Genomic DNA, 15833 nt, shown 5'->3' with positions numbered 1-15833 from the left:
GTTCCTGGTGGCACCACCAGGGGGCGATGTAATAATACACCTCAATGGTGAGTACTGCTAACAGCTAACTAAAAATATTTATCTCATGACACCTTAAGGAACTTGACATAAATGCTCTAAGCGTTTACCGTCCCCATGTGAGTTTTCAAACTAATGGTGATGCTTGTGTTGGCGGTGGGCCAATGGTAGTAACACACACCCTGAAGACTTCATTTTTGTCCAAGAGTGACCTCAAATTCCTTCCTAACTATCCAGCTGGATGTCTTACTGAACCTGTTCAGGCTCATTCTCTTGCTTGAGGGCAGTGGTTCGAGGTCCCACCTGGGACCCAAGCAGGCGTGAGCTGGGTTATACATCGACCACCTTGAAAACTCTCCTCACACTAAAGGCCCTGTCCTTAACCTCTGCGATTCTTCATCTGTAATTATACCCAACAGATGGGGCTGTGGCCTGTAGCATGACAGAAAGGTCACAACTATGGCTGTATTACAATTCATCTACAGGTGGGTCTGTAATATGGGGGTATTTACCCATCCATCCAATAATTGCTTATCCCGGTGAGGGTTGTGGGTTGGAGATCTATATTTATCCATCTAGTACAGGCTCCAAAGCAACATACAGTTTTGGGAAAGCCGAGTTAGACAATCATAATTGTTGTTAAGGACCTTAATCATGAAATTAGTCTGCTTACCCTGGGATATGGACCAACAAGCACCTAACCACAGACGCAGCATCCTAACTCTTAATGCCTCACACCACCCTTGAAAGGAAAGGCAGCAGAGACAGCCCCCCACCCCTCAATTACTTATCTGGCTGGTTTTGAACCCAGCACCTCTGCATTCAAGTGCATTAAGCCAAACTATGGGATCTAACCCAGCTAGTATGCAATGTAAAGCTGGGGTTCACCCTGGACAGGATGTCAGTCCATCACAATCATACTCTATGAGCAATCTAGGCACGAAGATTAGCCTAAGCATATGCCCAAGGTACCTGAAGGTGACCCACTCATCAGGGAGTGAACATGCAAACTCCACACACACACGGGGTGGGGCTGCTTACTTGGCCATGCATGAATTTAATGAAGTAAAATGAACACGCAGGCTAATGTGTCTTTAGATCGGCACCCACATATCATGTGTTACAGGAACCTGCTGGAAATCACAGCGGTATTAAGAATCCTAATCTCGTGCCATAATAAGAACAGTTATAACAGCCCGATGGGGATCACTGCAATTCACAGCCTATTAAAAACTGCAATCTCTGATAGAGAATGAATTAATAAATTAGGTTTAGGACAGAAATCTGTTACCAAGTCTGTTTCTTGATAGCAATTACCATTGTGTCCGGTCACATGATGCCTTCAGCCAATCACTTGTGACCTGAACAGGAATCATACAGGGATATAGGGAAACATTGCTATCTGGCATCATAGAACACAGGTATTAATTAAACTTGTGTGTCTGGGAGTCACGGAATCAACTTCTCTTAGCGTAATAAATATCAAAACGAAACACCGATTCCATATTTGGATCTGGATATCAGCAATGCCTTTGGACAATCATTGGACAATTAGCATTTTCAAAAATCTATTCACGCCTGCTATCTCCCTTTTTAAAATTTTACTTGCAAATCTGATATTTCAAAAACTGACAGCGGTGGCCATCCACAAAAGGACGGGACAGAAATTCTTATCCAAGCCCCCCCCCCCCGCTTTTCCTTTTGGGAGAAACCCACTGGAGAGAACTTCCGCTTTCAATGGCCGTTCGTGCACTTCATCCATTTAGACACTTCTCCTCCCTCTCTCTCTCTCTTTCTCTGTCTCTCACACACAGACACACACGCACAAACACTCCGAGTGAGCGCCATTGATATTCATTACCACTCACTCATCCCCGGTCATTTCCCTCGATAGGAGGGCGGTTCTCAGCCTCAGAAGCACAACAGTGTCACGCAAATAAATATTAAGCAAAAAAGACATCTAATATTTAAAGAGCGTCCGCCTCGCAACACAAACAAAACTCAGCGCTTCAGGGACACCGGCATATTCGTCAGACGGTTCTCTGTCTCCATGAATGGAATATATGAATGTTATTAAACGGAGTGTAACGTAATGGATAATACATGATATAAAAATCTAATCGTAAAAGCCATTCAGGGGCTGGGAGAGAAAGCCCTCAATTTAATCAAACCACTATAAGAATGAAAACGGAGGCAATTCAAGCCATCTTGTTTGAGCGATTCGTGTGCTTTACACATTAAAGCAGCCTGTGTGTTATATAGCTTTTGCTCAAGATACAGAGTTAAATGAAGGACAGCGCTGAAGTCCATCTCAACCACTACTGCCCTTTGCGCGGGTAGAGCTTTTCTTTGTTTTAAATTAAACCGGTCAGCAGTTAGTTTTTTTTTTCCGAACATCGTTGGGAATCACAGCCAAGCTGCGCTGGCTGAGTGCGAATCCCCTCCTGGCATTTTGTTTACTTGGCTCTTGTGTTCCTGAGTGGCTTGTCCTTGTGTTGTAAAAGTGGGAATCATTCCTGTCATTCTGCAGCGAGTTTTCCCTGACATGGGAATTTTTCATGTAGCTAAACACCAAATTGTGATGGTTTCCCTCAATTGATGCCTTTTTCCAACATCAATTTTTAATCCTTAAACCCTTTTTTCTGGTTTTGATAGTGCTATGTGTAATAGATCTATATATGACAGCATCTATGCAAACATCTATAACCTTCTCAAAAGCTGTTATCGCTACCCCTTCGTTTTATAATCGCACGTTCCTGCTTCCTCACAAGCAAACGACGGCTGCCAGGAGTGTGACCTTTTCCTGCTGGCCGTTTAATTACCCGGCTGAAAATACTGAAAACAAGGTGAGGTGGCAAAGGGGCAGACTGTGTAGGATAAGAATACTAACCAAAGCCACAGGGCCACTTCAAACACTGTCGTGCAAGTTGCAAAGTTGCTTCCGCTGATTAGGGACAAAAAAACAAGGATCATGCTAATTTATACTTAGCTATAACTGCATTTTATGAGCCACTGACCAGATATTGTCCAGTTTCGCACTGTCTGTCTTGTTTCACACTGTATGGTTTTGCATTGTCTGTATTGTTTTGCACTGTATAGTTTTGCATTGACTGCATTGTTTTTCACTATCTGATTTGTTTTGCATTTCCTTTATTGTTTTTCACTGTTTTGTTTTACACTGTATTTTTTGCAGTGTCTGTATTGTTTTGAACTGTGTGATTTGTTTTGCATTGCTTGTATTGTTTTGAAATGTCTGATTTGTTTTGCATTGCTTGTATTGTTTTTCACTGTTTTGTTTTACACTGTATTTTTTGCAGTGTCTGTATTGTTTTGTACTGTCTGATTTGTTTTGAATTGCCTGTATTATTTTGTCCGGTTTTGTTTTACACTGTATTTTTTTGCAGTGTCTGTATTGTTTTGCACTCTCCATTGTGTTTTACAATGTATCTTTACTCTCTTTTGTAACTGAGAGATTGACAGACTAAGCATTCCAATGTATTCTCATTTTAAGATCTTGAATCTTGAAATAGGCCTGACTCCTTAGTGGTACAAAGTTCCACCCTGTAGTCTTCGAGTCGATAGGCCAGAGAAAGTGAGTGTGTGGTAAGAATTGGATGTTCTTGCCTTCAGCTGGGGGCCACCAGGCCAGCTTGCTTGACACAAAAGCAGACACTTTGTCCTACTGTGTTGTTGGGGAAAACATGACAGGGCTTTCAGTCGGCGCTCCATTAGTCAGCGGCAGGGCAGGAGGTGCCGCTCGCTCAGTCGAGCGTTGCCTTCCTCGAACTCTGCCTGCCCTGCTCCCCGACCCATCTGAGATGGTCTCTGCATCCATTCAGCCCGTGTGTTCACTGCGAGTGTGGGCCTACTCAGGCCAGTAGGCCACTTCCTGAAAATTATCCCGCTCACTGGATATACTTGCTTCAGTTTCTTTTTTTCCGGATGTTTCTTCCCCGCTTCTCTGTCCTTTATCTCAATCGACGTCCACCATACTTCATGTTTCATGCTGTTGATTTCATCTCTCAGAAAGGATGAAAAATATGGCGTTCTGAGACTGAATGAAAAACGAAATCATTGTTGTATTGTGTATAATAATGATATTTATTAGTTTAAAAAGCACTACACAAAGGCTGAGCAGCAGACTAAAGAGGCACACGAGAAATGTTAATAGTCCAACACGTCTTTGAATGCTGAGGCATTGAATGCTGAGTTGATGGATTCTGTTCATCATTCTTCGTGAAAACTGCACACTGGCTGCACACAGGGCGGGACGCCCAGGGTCCGGAGGTCATAAGGAGAATGATGGAGTATCCTCTCCGTACAGTTGAGGTCACTCACCAAGCTGCCTTCATCCATTAAACATATGTCTCTGCGCTTGAAAATTCATCTTGTGATAAAAGTCTGGGGATAGTTCCACCATGAACAGGGCCGGAGCACCATTGTGGAGGGGGCTTGATTTTGTTTTTCTTTTATTCTGCTCCCTGTCTTAACTGACCCTCCAGTTCATCTCCTCGCAACTGATGGAGAAGAGTGGTTGTGCTCATTGTTTTGCTTGCAGTGAATGATGGATAAACCACAACCCATTAATTGAGACCGACTTTGATTGTGAAGTAACGACACCAATGACTGGGTGTGAGCTTTTTAATAGCAGCTAAAACCATGCAGCACGAACGTAGGCAAGTCAAGGAACGTCTGGAGACACATGCTGAGAAACAAGATTCAGATCAGCCACGATTCACCATTGCAGTCTGTTCATTGGACACCAACTTCATTCTTTGTAAGACTCTCCATCGTCATCCCATCCCTCATTCTCTGGATCATAATTTTGCAAGCTAAAGTGGGTTTTTCCTCATTTGGCATCTTGACAAGCATCCCGCTCACTCTGCGAATGAAAGACTCCCCCATAACGCTACGCTGCCAGTCGTGGGTGCTGCTGCCCAGGCAATGAGTTCTCATGCATTTGTGCAAAAATTGATTTCAGGTCAAAAAAGGCCAGGATCACACAACCTGTTTCATCAGGGCGAGATTTGTCAAGCAACTAAATATCTCAGACATTGACATCTGTACATCTTTCAAGATCTTCTTTCAGCTTTTTGACGGCTTGAAGCTGCCCAGTTTGTGCTTGAATGGTGACCTGGTCTGAGAACATTCCGTAATCGGTCTTCTTTTCAAATTGTCGTTTTTTTACTTAGGTTAAATCGGTAAAAAAGTAAACTATGTCACCTTACTTTGTTTTACCTGCATCGGGGGCGTGTAGTGCCACCTTCACCTGAAAATCGCTATTCACATTCTAAATAGCCGCATTTCCGCGTATTCAAATCGCATTCGCATGGTAATTTGATGAACAACGCAGCAGTGAAATGCGATCCAGATACATCCCCATCAGCTCCATAAAAAGGGGGGGGGGGGGGGGGGGGATGTGGCCAGGTGTGAATGGCTCATGCATACACAGGAAAGTCACTACATATTCAATGAAAGGAGCCCAGAAATAGTGACATGAGTTGGTTTTTCTTATTGATTTATCCAACAGAATCTTGCAACTACACCATTTAGTCATCTTCATATAGCCAAGACTTTGGTGATCAGATATCTAGGATCAAAACAAACTGCCACCATTGCTTACTATGTACTTTTATAATGTTTCTGCAAGTGTTCCAAACTGCATTTTGCAATGTCTATACTTTGATGTCAAATTACAAACTTCTCATACATCTGACATATTTACAAAGTACACTATGATTAAGATGAGTTTAATGCCAAAACAAATATATAATAAATAATTTATTTTCCATGAATTAAGTTTATGATATTGACTGAAAATGTGTGACCATGCCCCAGTCAGTGAAAGTGTGTTCCCTACCCCTAGACCCCAGAGGGTTAAACACGTAACAATGCAATGTTTTCTGACCACAGCTGTTAATCATACCAAACTTTTCATCTGCGCCACATTTTTCCTGCTTTTTTTACCATCCTTCTCATTAACATTAGCATCCACAAACGCTGCTCCTCTCCTCAATGTTCCTGCTTGTTTTTTCTGTCAGGTCTTCTGCTTTATTTCTGTTCTACTTAGGTTCCAGTGGCTTTGTTGCTAAAATATTACTGTATCTATTTTTATTATTTTGCTTTAGCTACCCTTGTTGTGTAAACTCATCAATTTTTTTGGCAAAAAACGAGTGTGTGTTGCGTTATTTCCCTTATAAATCTAAAGTCAGACAGGGGAAACATACTAACTTAAGAATGTCAAAAATAAAATCATACAACACAACCAATACTATAAATATACATCTCTTTAATTAAATTTGCATTTATTTCAAAGTTTAGCTCAAATTAATTTTAAGTTTCATTACTTTGGGTGTAGCGGTTAGGTAGGGGGCGCGTACCTGAGAGGAGCTGCAAGCCTGAGCCAGAGGTCCCAGAGCTCAGCTTTGGAGCAAATTAAGCACTGGCTGTTGGAATTTTCATGCTAGTGTCTCAATGGATATTTAATTCCATTCCTACTAACATCGTCCAGGGTGTAGACTAGGTTCTTGGTAGCTTCCTGGCAAATTTTCAAGCCGACCGAGTCCAAGAAGATCCTGGAAGGCTCACAGTGTTTCGAAGGATATTTAACTCCTTACTTTCCAACTTCCTCTGAAGTTTTTCCAAGGCCTTTTCTTTTGTGCAGCTTCATGCTCATTTCTTTAAAACCTTGTCTGTGAATTCTAAGTCAAATAACACAGACACATTTAACCTAAATGCATTTCAGCCGGTGGTGCAGAGATTCACATTATATGAGCAGAGAAAAATAATTGTTTCAGCACTTACACAGCAGTGCGGCTGGCTGATTGTCAGCCTGAGCTTTCCGGTCTCTTGGGTTCATTTATTTACTCATTTATTTTCTCTCTCCTCCCCGTTTCCCTTCATTTATGAAGACCAGTGGGGAAAAAAGCCAATTCACCTGCACCAAAATGGTCGTAACACAGAATACAGAAAACATCAGAGGAAGATTTCCTATAGACACCGAGGTCTGTGCAAGCTGTGAACAGATGGTGTAACTTTTTCAAGACGGTATATGTGATACCATAGCGCTTTTCCTCCTGGGAATGGGGCTTTTTATGCTGAGTGCAGGCCCCCAGCCATCGCAATACAGAGAAGGGCAGAGAGGGCGTCGTTTAAGGGTGAGTGCTGGTTTTCCAAACCTCCGGGGCTATTTGTTCAAAATGCAGTCAAGTCTCCATACAGCCTCCTTGCCTTCAAGTGGATTTATTCACACAGGCTCCAGACATGCAATTATGGCAAGTTGATGCCTGCAGTCTGAAGCCTTACTCCTGGGGTCATTAACCTGCGCACAGCGCCCCCTAGGGGTCCACAGAGACATTTCATAAACGAATGTATTTGAAATCTGTTTGTCATGAGAAACAGTACTAGTGAAAAGTCTGGACTCACGTACAAAGGAGAGTGATATTGTTGCATCATATGACTTGACCATCACCGGACCTAAACACAGTAAAATGGTTTTGCAAGAGTTTGACCTGAGTGAAGGAAAAGCGGGCAGTGAATGCTCAGCATGTGGGACCTCCTTCAGGATGGATGGAAAAGCATCCCAGGTCTCCTCAAACTGGTGTAGAGGAGACAGTAGGGTCAGTCAGTACCTGGAGCAACTGGGGTTAAGGGCCTCACTCAAGGGCCCAATGATGGGATCACTTTCTCAACCCAAGCATTTGAACGAGCAACCTTCTGAGTCCCAACCCACAAAGCTGCACCCCGCCCCCCGCAACATTTTTTTTTATTTAATGCTTTTTCTGTCAGTGCATAATCTATATATGATATTTTATAGTTTAGATGTTCTTATAATTATTCTAAAATGTAGAAAATAGTATAAATAAGCATTTCTATGTGTGTCTGTGTTCAAACTTTTGACTGGTACTGTATGTTACTGAGATTTCCCACAAATGTGACTGAAAATATTTTAAGCCCCTCCTGCAAAGAAAGAAACATCCCTGGTCTTTAATGCTCGCATTTATGGTTGGAAGTCCCAACATCACATGCATTTTTAACTTCGGGGGGCCAAAGGTTTGAGAAATGTCAAGGGCCCTGGTCCATGGACCACTCCACCATACAATCAGCCGTAGGGATTGCTTGGATGTTTACCCCATTCCGGAGCTACTCCCCCTGCATCACGTTACCACGGATTTCACAAACATAATTCCATATTCATAATTCTGATTTATTGCTTTTCACTTTCTTGCCTTAACTTAAGCAGGAGCAGATCATTCACACGGAGTCGGGGTTCTCAGATGTGGAGCGGCAATTCTCTGGCTCTGCGTGTCCTGTCCCCTCCACAAGGGGGCGAGGCGTAAAACCCACATGGCTGGGGTGATTCGAACCACTTAAGACAGTATGCTTTAAACACTGATATGTCTCAGAAGTTCGGCTTGGGGAGGGGGATGTTGAATCGATTGAGCTCACGTGCTTCCGGAGAGCTCTGGTGATTTCCGGAAGCTCATTGGTCTATTCTTATCACATTGACCACGTTTGGCTGTGTGAGGGGGAGATGAGGGACCTTGGGAAGGTGTTAATGTTCTTTCGGCTGAGTGCCCGGGATCGCATAGCGCGCTAGCGCCACGTGTAACGGGAAATAAGCCAGTTAATAAATAAATAAACCTCAAGGATTTGTCTCTGGACTCCATTAGGACCTCTAGAAGCAGCAGGGTCAGTCGGCTAATAGTTATTCAGCGGGGTGACAGAAAATCTTTCCGGTGTTGCCAGAGGGGCGGTGGGGGATACCAGAAGGGGTCTGGCTGGAGTTTATGGGATTCTGCAAAAGACCAGCGATCTGCAATGGTCCTTTGCTGATCTTTGAGCAGGAAGCTCTTCCCCAGAGAAGGCAAAGAATGGGAGGATTTGCTCGGGTTTGCTTGTAATGGGAGGGGCTCATGCACTCACTCTCACAGCCCGTCTATACCTATTTTCAGTGGGTTCTTTTCATTCGAAAATGAGGAATACCTCGGGGCAATTCCTGCACCAAGGAAAGTTCCGAAACACAAACTAAGTAAAATCAGTGGCGTTCGAAACACAGCACGTGCGACAAAACTGAGGAGCGCTTTTCGGCAGATGCGAACATTCGATTATGGGAACACCGACTGATCAATGCCCGCCGAAAAGAAGGTCACGGGTGCAGAAGGGGCCTCCCACTGACAGCATCGGGCCTGTTTGAGGCTTCGTCGCGCTGTCACCAGCGCCCCCCTCTGGGAGAATTCTGAAAAGAAAGAGCAGACAGCACCTGTTGGATGCTTTGTGATTCACAAAATCTGCCACAGTGCCAAGATCAAAGAGCTTGGCGTTTTTTGAAATGTGAAAAAACGAAGAGTTGTGGGAGTTTGCTGGTGTTTATAACGCCGGGATTTTGCTTTGGGGGCGAGGCTTGAAGGGTACAGACACTAAAGGGGAATTCCCGGAAGCGGGGGAAGAGGTAATATCCCGCGGTAAGGAACAAGAGTAAAACAAGTCAACTGTAATTTGATGTTTATCTCCGATGATCTTGATGAGCACCACGTCTCCAGAAGCGCATCTTGCTGGTGATCTGTTTCCACTCCCGTTGCCCCGGCAACGGCTGTTGTCGTCTCGCAGGATGCTGGCAGGGTACGGGGTTGCATTCTATGGACGTGCGTCGTTGGAATCCGAGCGCGTCGGCGGCACCTGCGACGTGCTCGAACCACGGAGTACGAGAGAGTCGTCGTGTTCGTGCGTGCCAGGTCCATGTGTGTCTGCTCGCGACACTCCGAAACAGAAGATATCGCTTCAGGGACATTTAAGAAAAGTACTACGAATGGATTTATCGAAAAAAGCACAAAGGTATTGTGAGAGAAACCTAAATTAGACTGCACAGTTGGCATTGGAAGTATAAGTACATTTACCTTCGCATTTACATATTTAACAGACGTGTTTATCCAAAGTGACATACACACGCGACAAATAGCAGACTGCAAACATACATGATACCAAGGAGTCAGTTAGGCATGAGTGCAGCTAGGCTGAGCTTACAGTCAATACTCAGGTACAAGTGTGAGCACGAACATAATACGATTATTCAAAGACCAATAACCAATACCCCATAACCAATGTTCAGGGAACATAAAGAGGCTTCAGCCTAGTAGCGGACTGTACTGTTTGTACCAGAGTTGATGTATAATATTTCTATGGCTCTTAATATCTCACACGATCCGTGCATGCCGACACGTGTAAACCAAAGACATCGCTTCAGGGACACTTAAGCAAAGCACCATGAATGGATTTATCAAAAAAACAACAAAAGGCACTGTAGCACAAACGTAAATTAATGAGGTTGGAAAAATGAGTGCTATGGTAGGTGTGTATTCCCTGCCCGTTAATGACTCACAAAGTGGATTTCCTGTGTGCAGTTAAACGTGTGGCTGATGAAATACGTCAGTTGCACACTCACGCACGCACAGGCGCTAGTCAGGCAGTCCCACTGAGTGTGGAAAAAGTATCCATAGTCCATCTCGCTGGGACTGAGATTGAAGTGCTCAAGGTGACGAGTCGAGCCTCTCCAAAATAATCACCGTATTGATTTCATTCGCAGGTTAGAAGCCTCCTCCCCCATTCCCCCGGGATGGGCACCACCCCTTCCCTGCAGCCCTTCGTACTGAGAAAGAGGAGCTGCCACACTGTGTAAAAATTATTTGGACCGTAAAAAAATAAATAAATACCAAACCCAAGCACTTAAAGGGGCAGTTGACTTTATGTTAAAGGGATCAGATCACATGTCCATCTTCCCCTGCCTTGATTGGACACCATACTTGTCGGTATGACACGGCACCTGGAAAGGATCCCCTTTTGGATGCTGACGCTGTACTACATAGTAAATAAACAGATTCCTTGTTTAGGAGATGCTGAAGCAGCCTGTACTGCTAACCAGCTAGTTAGCTACGATCATCTGACTGTACCCACTAACTATTTATTTGCTTATTGAATCATCGGAGGAGGCCAGTGGGGGCCCCAAAGTGATTTTTTGAGTGGGGCACCAGGAAAACCAACCCCAATAAGGTCTCCATCCAGCCCACTGTCTCAGCCTGTTGCTTATGTCACAGGTACGAATTCTGAGGGTGATCCCCATGCCCTCGACCCTCATATGGGTGCTTTGAAAATAAGAATGTAACCCCGAAAGGTGTCTGCATCTGGAATGCTCTCTGGCCATCCTGGCAGTACTTCCACGCAAGGGGGGGGGGGTTGTTGTTTCAGCCAAATCTTTGGACCCATCCATTGTAGTTGCAGTTCATGGCCAAAAGGGGGCTTCCAAGCCCTTGGGGGCCCATGCAAATGCATGGTTTGAGTGGTGGTAAACACTTACTATATTCCATGGAATGCATATATATGTTAGCCATTAATTGGTACCAGATAATTAACCTAAAATAAATGGAATAATGTATTATAAGTAGGTTAATTATGTCCTCGTTGACTCATATTCTCCAGTGTAGCTGAAAGTTTGAGCTGCATCTCCCTCGGGTTTTGGGTCTCGGGTCCTGGCAGCCCAGCGTTCCCGCTCACAGTGCCGGCCGAGCTACATGATACGCACAGAGAGGCTTCTGCTCGCTCTCAGCTGGACTTAAGGAGAAAGAAAATCATACGAGCTTTTATGGGCTGAGGACGATACTGGGGAGAGCTCAGCTTTACTCAGAAACATTCGCATCTGTAGAAACCTGCTCGGCGTGACCGAACCCAATGCAGTGATCTTCCAGAAATAACCCAGAAGGAACATGCGGATCTCGCTGGCATTTAAAAAGGGAGCGACTCGGAACGATGGCGCTCTTATAATAATTTGCTAAAACAGCAATACGGGCAATGTTCTTCTCTCCCAAACTGCTCTGAATTTGCTGCTCGTTCAATAAATTAAATTAAATTCTGAGACTAAATGGAAATGGACTTTAGAATATGTCCTGCGCTGTACCTACCCCCCCCGAATCAAATAAGTGATGAAACAGGCTCTTTTGGGGCACCTCCTCCAGCCCATAATCATCCTGACAGCAAGCCTGGAGTCTTTCCCAGAAAGTGCATCACAGGAGGCAGGGAAGACCCAGGGATAGGGGCAGTTTGGACATGCTAGTCCACACGAAGGTCTCGGGAATGTGGGAGGAAATCCAAATGAATGTAGAGCCACTGTGAAAAATCTTTAGGGACAAGAAATGTCCCCACAAACTAGGAAGTGAGGGGACAGTGCCGATCTACACTGCTCTGTGTGCAAAATCTTCTTTCTTTCTTTCTTTCTTTCTTTCTTTCTTTCTTTCTTTCTCCCTGTTTTATGCACCATTTTCTACAAACCATGTAGCAATTGATCAGCAAACACTCTTGTCAAGTGCCTTGGGGCAATAGAACTACGAAAGGCGCTATATAAAATAAATCAAATACAATTGAATAAAGAACTCCATTATTGGGATAAAGTGTTATCCCAAACAGTCCCACGGGGAAGCATCATATGTTTCCTGTTTGTTCGACGCCCCTACGGAAGGTTGCCTCACTTGTCCACTTCGCAAACCGCTTCCACTAGAGTCAATTTGAAATTATCCGAAGCCAGACGCCTGACTGAATTTTAATGAGTGCAGACGAGTGGATGGGATATCCAGCTCGGAGCAGAATGAAAGCAGCCCGATGGAGGTGGAGTGTTTATTTTTTTTTCCTCTTTCTTATCTTTTATCGAGCGTCTGCACGTGTCTCGCTTGCTCGGCACAGCGTGTCAGATTAACACGGCAGCTGCCACCACCGAACTGACACGAACCCAGAGGAGACACGCACACGCACACGCGAAAGCATATGGACACGCTTCACCTCTGTGCGCCACAAGGATTTTCAAAAAAATATTTACTCCATCTACTGTCATTTATTTCTTAAATTCAGCCAGAAATGAATCTGATCATTAAAATTGTGATAAAAAATATTATATATGTTTTGCGAAGCTAAAAACTTCTCCAGAAATATTTTGAGGATGTTCATGGCAAATGCCAGAAATGGCAGGATATTTAAGTGGCAGGACCTGATGGGCGTTTAAGAGTGCCTGGGAGGGTGGTATCCTCTGAGCTGGGGCACCGGTGACCCCTCTTCGGGAAATCACAAGTCTGGCTTAATCTACCTGCAAACGGAACGTCTCAACGCACACGCAGAGCTAATATTGAACCACCAAATAGCGGTGATCCATTAGTCTGGGCTTTTACGGCCTATGGCGTCTATGTGGGCCCCCTGGCGTGCTATAATGCGCGCACTTATCGATTTGTTCGCTGTGATGAAGTAACTCGGATGCTGCCGTTCGGCCGAACGCCGTCGAGGATGCGCGGCACATTCGTAAATAAACACAACTAACTTCTGGCGGCTGGGGGCGTGGGGGGGGGGGGGGGGGGGGCGCATCTCTCACTGATGCCGTGACATGGTCACTGCTGCACCGGCACACCCCCCAGAGGGAGCCGTTTCCCTCTCTCCAAGTTGCTCTGAGTCTCCCCATTGGCAAACTGACACAGTCACAAATACTGGACCCCGACCGAGCTGACTGCTGAATCGCTCGACTCGCAGTCCGCTGACCCCTGCTGTCCGTCGCCTTACAAGACATCTCTAAGTGCTGACAGAGAAACAGCCCTGTCAGTCGCAGTTACTAATGTAGCTGTTTTTCTGAGTATTATATTATATACGCATAAATAACATACGTTGCTTTAATGAATGTAAATATTCACATATGATTTTCACAACTGTAAGTGCAGTACAGAGGAAATACATATTACGTGCATTTTTGTATGAACTCATAAACTCCTTCAAAGAAGCAGGTTCTTTCACGCAGCCTGAGTTACGTCTGCTTGCTCTTAGGAAACAAAAAGTCATCCTTATTATCACAGAGACACCCCCCCTCCCAAAAAAAAAGGACCAGTATTATTCCACTTCCAGAGCAGACTGAGATGGATTCCCTGAAGCCGTTAAGAAGGTGTACAGAGGGACCCTTTAGCCCACCGCAGTGGCCCGGGGGGGGCGACTGCATCCCAACTCTCTCTCGCTCAGTTTCCTACAATGCCCCCCCCGCATTCTGACAAACCAAAAGCATCAGCAAAAAAAAAAAACAAAAAAAAAAGAAAAGAAGCAGGAGAAAGTCCACCGCGGTGGCGGAGGAGAGGTGGCAGAGGAGAGCTGGCGGAGGAGCGCTTACCTTAACAGAAGGTCCCTCTCCGGCGGGCAGGCGGGCGAATGGAGTGAATGCCGCTTTAATCCCAGCGCGTTACAGAGCGCGAGCCATACGACTATCCTGCGAGCGAAGCTATAAGCGCAAGTGTGAGCAGACGCTCGCTCCGCTTTCTTCTCCTCCTCCCCTCTCTCTCTCTCTCTCTCTCCCTGTCTCTCTCTCCCTCGCTCTCTCTCTCTCTCTCTCTCAGGAATAGCTCATTCTTCTCCTCCTGCACCGGCGAGCGCTGCGGTCTGCTCCGGGGGAAGCGCAGATGCGAGCGGCCAACCCCAGGGGTTCGAGGGGGTGTCGACCCCCAACCCCCCTCCTCCTTGAAGAGTCAGATGAGCGGGTGGCAGGTGGAGGGGGGATGGAGGGCAGCAGGGGATAAGAAAGGGGCGGTAAGGTGCTGGTCCACTGGGTCTCTCACTCACTGGCATGTCTACACCCCCATTGGGGGGGGGGGGGGTTGAGGGTTATGGGGGCGGTTAGGCAAATGGCCTTGTGCCCCCAGTCCAAGGGAGTGGCTATGATCTTCATCTGTCAAATTAGCAGATAGGACCCCCCCACCAATCAAGAAGGTATCCCTTCTTGGTGAACCAGCTGATGTTCTTTGTGCTCATCTGGCCTGTTTGGGGGGGGCGTATTTTTAATCAGGAAAGGGACAGAGACTAGGGGGGTGCGGTACCTCGGCAGCGCCTAGGGGGGCGTTAATATATATATTATATAAGTCTTGGGACTTAAAGCATAATCAGAAGCTGGACCCCATCTGGCTTTGGCTAATGCACAAACTGTCTCCAGTGTTTTGAAAACACACACACACACACACACACACACATATATATGTATCTTTTTCATCTATTGTTTTGCAGTGGATGGGGCTCCAATTCTTTATTTGAGCAGGCGGCTCGGCGCGGTAAATATTTAAACCTGCCCACTGCCTTTGATGTCTCGAGCCCTCATTTTTTTGTGACCTATTTTTTCCGGAAGGCACACATTTCGGATCTCTCGCCGTCCTCACTAGATATTTAACTCCGCTTCAGCCCCCCGCCCCCCAACAACATTTGCTGTCCGCGACAACATGAAGGCACCCCCCCCCCACCCCGGCGTAACCTTAGAAACAAGGGGGTGGTGTGAGGGGCAGTGTGGTATGACGACCACAGATCTCAGGGTACCCAGGCAGACAACAGAGACGAGGTCTACCTTCCTGGAGATCTCTCACAGTGACAGTGGGCGGAGCCACTTTGGTGGTGGTGGGGAGGATCTCTCACAGTGACAGTGGGCGGAGCCACTTTGGTGGTGGTGGGGAGGACTTCTGCTTTACCACATACATTGATTAATTACAAAAACAGCATCTCTGATCATCTCTTAGTTATCTTTAGACCAGCTACATGGCCATCAATGAGCTTCCGAAGGCCGAATGGTTAGGGAAGTACACTTGTAATTAAAAGAATACTGGTTCGAATCCCTGACCAGCAAAGCCCCACTGAGGTAGCCTGAGTAAGGTGCTGCCCCCCAGGTGCTGAGTTAGCTGCCCCCTGCTATGTCACAATGTCACCTATGGGTTAAATGCAGACAACACATTTTGTCATTGTGTGCTGTAGTCTGTCACCACTGATCACCT

General features: G+C 45.6%; 1 protein-coding gene across 1 annotated transcript in view; it reads right to left on the bottom strand.

Annotated features, from left to right (window-relative positions):
• Positions 1–14233, bottom strand: part of LOC125740810 (cadherin-12-like) — a 112357-nt gene extending 98124 nt beyond the window's left edge. Inside the window, exon 1 of the mRNA XM_049012466.1 lies at positions 14198–14233. The gene's annotated coding sequence lies outside the window, so the exon portion shown is untranslated. The remainder of the gene's footprint in view (positions 1–14197) is intronic.
• Between the last annotated feature and the right edge of the window lie 1600 nt (positions 14234–15833).

This window comes from Brienomyrus brachyistius, chromosome 4, assembly GCF_023856365.1.
Source record: "Brienomyrus brachyistius isolate T26 chromosome 4, BBRACH_0.4, whole genome shotgun sequence".
Lineage (NCBI taxonomy): Eukaryota > Metazoa > Chordata > Actinopteri > Osteoglossiformes > Mormyridae > Brienomyrus > Brienomyrus brachyistius.
This window is presented reverse-complemented; position numbering and strand designations above follow the sequence as displayed.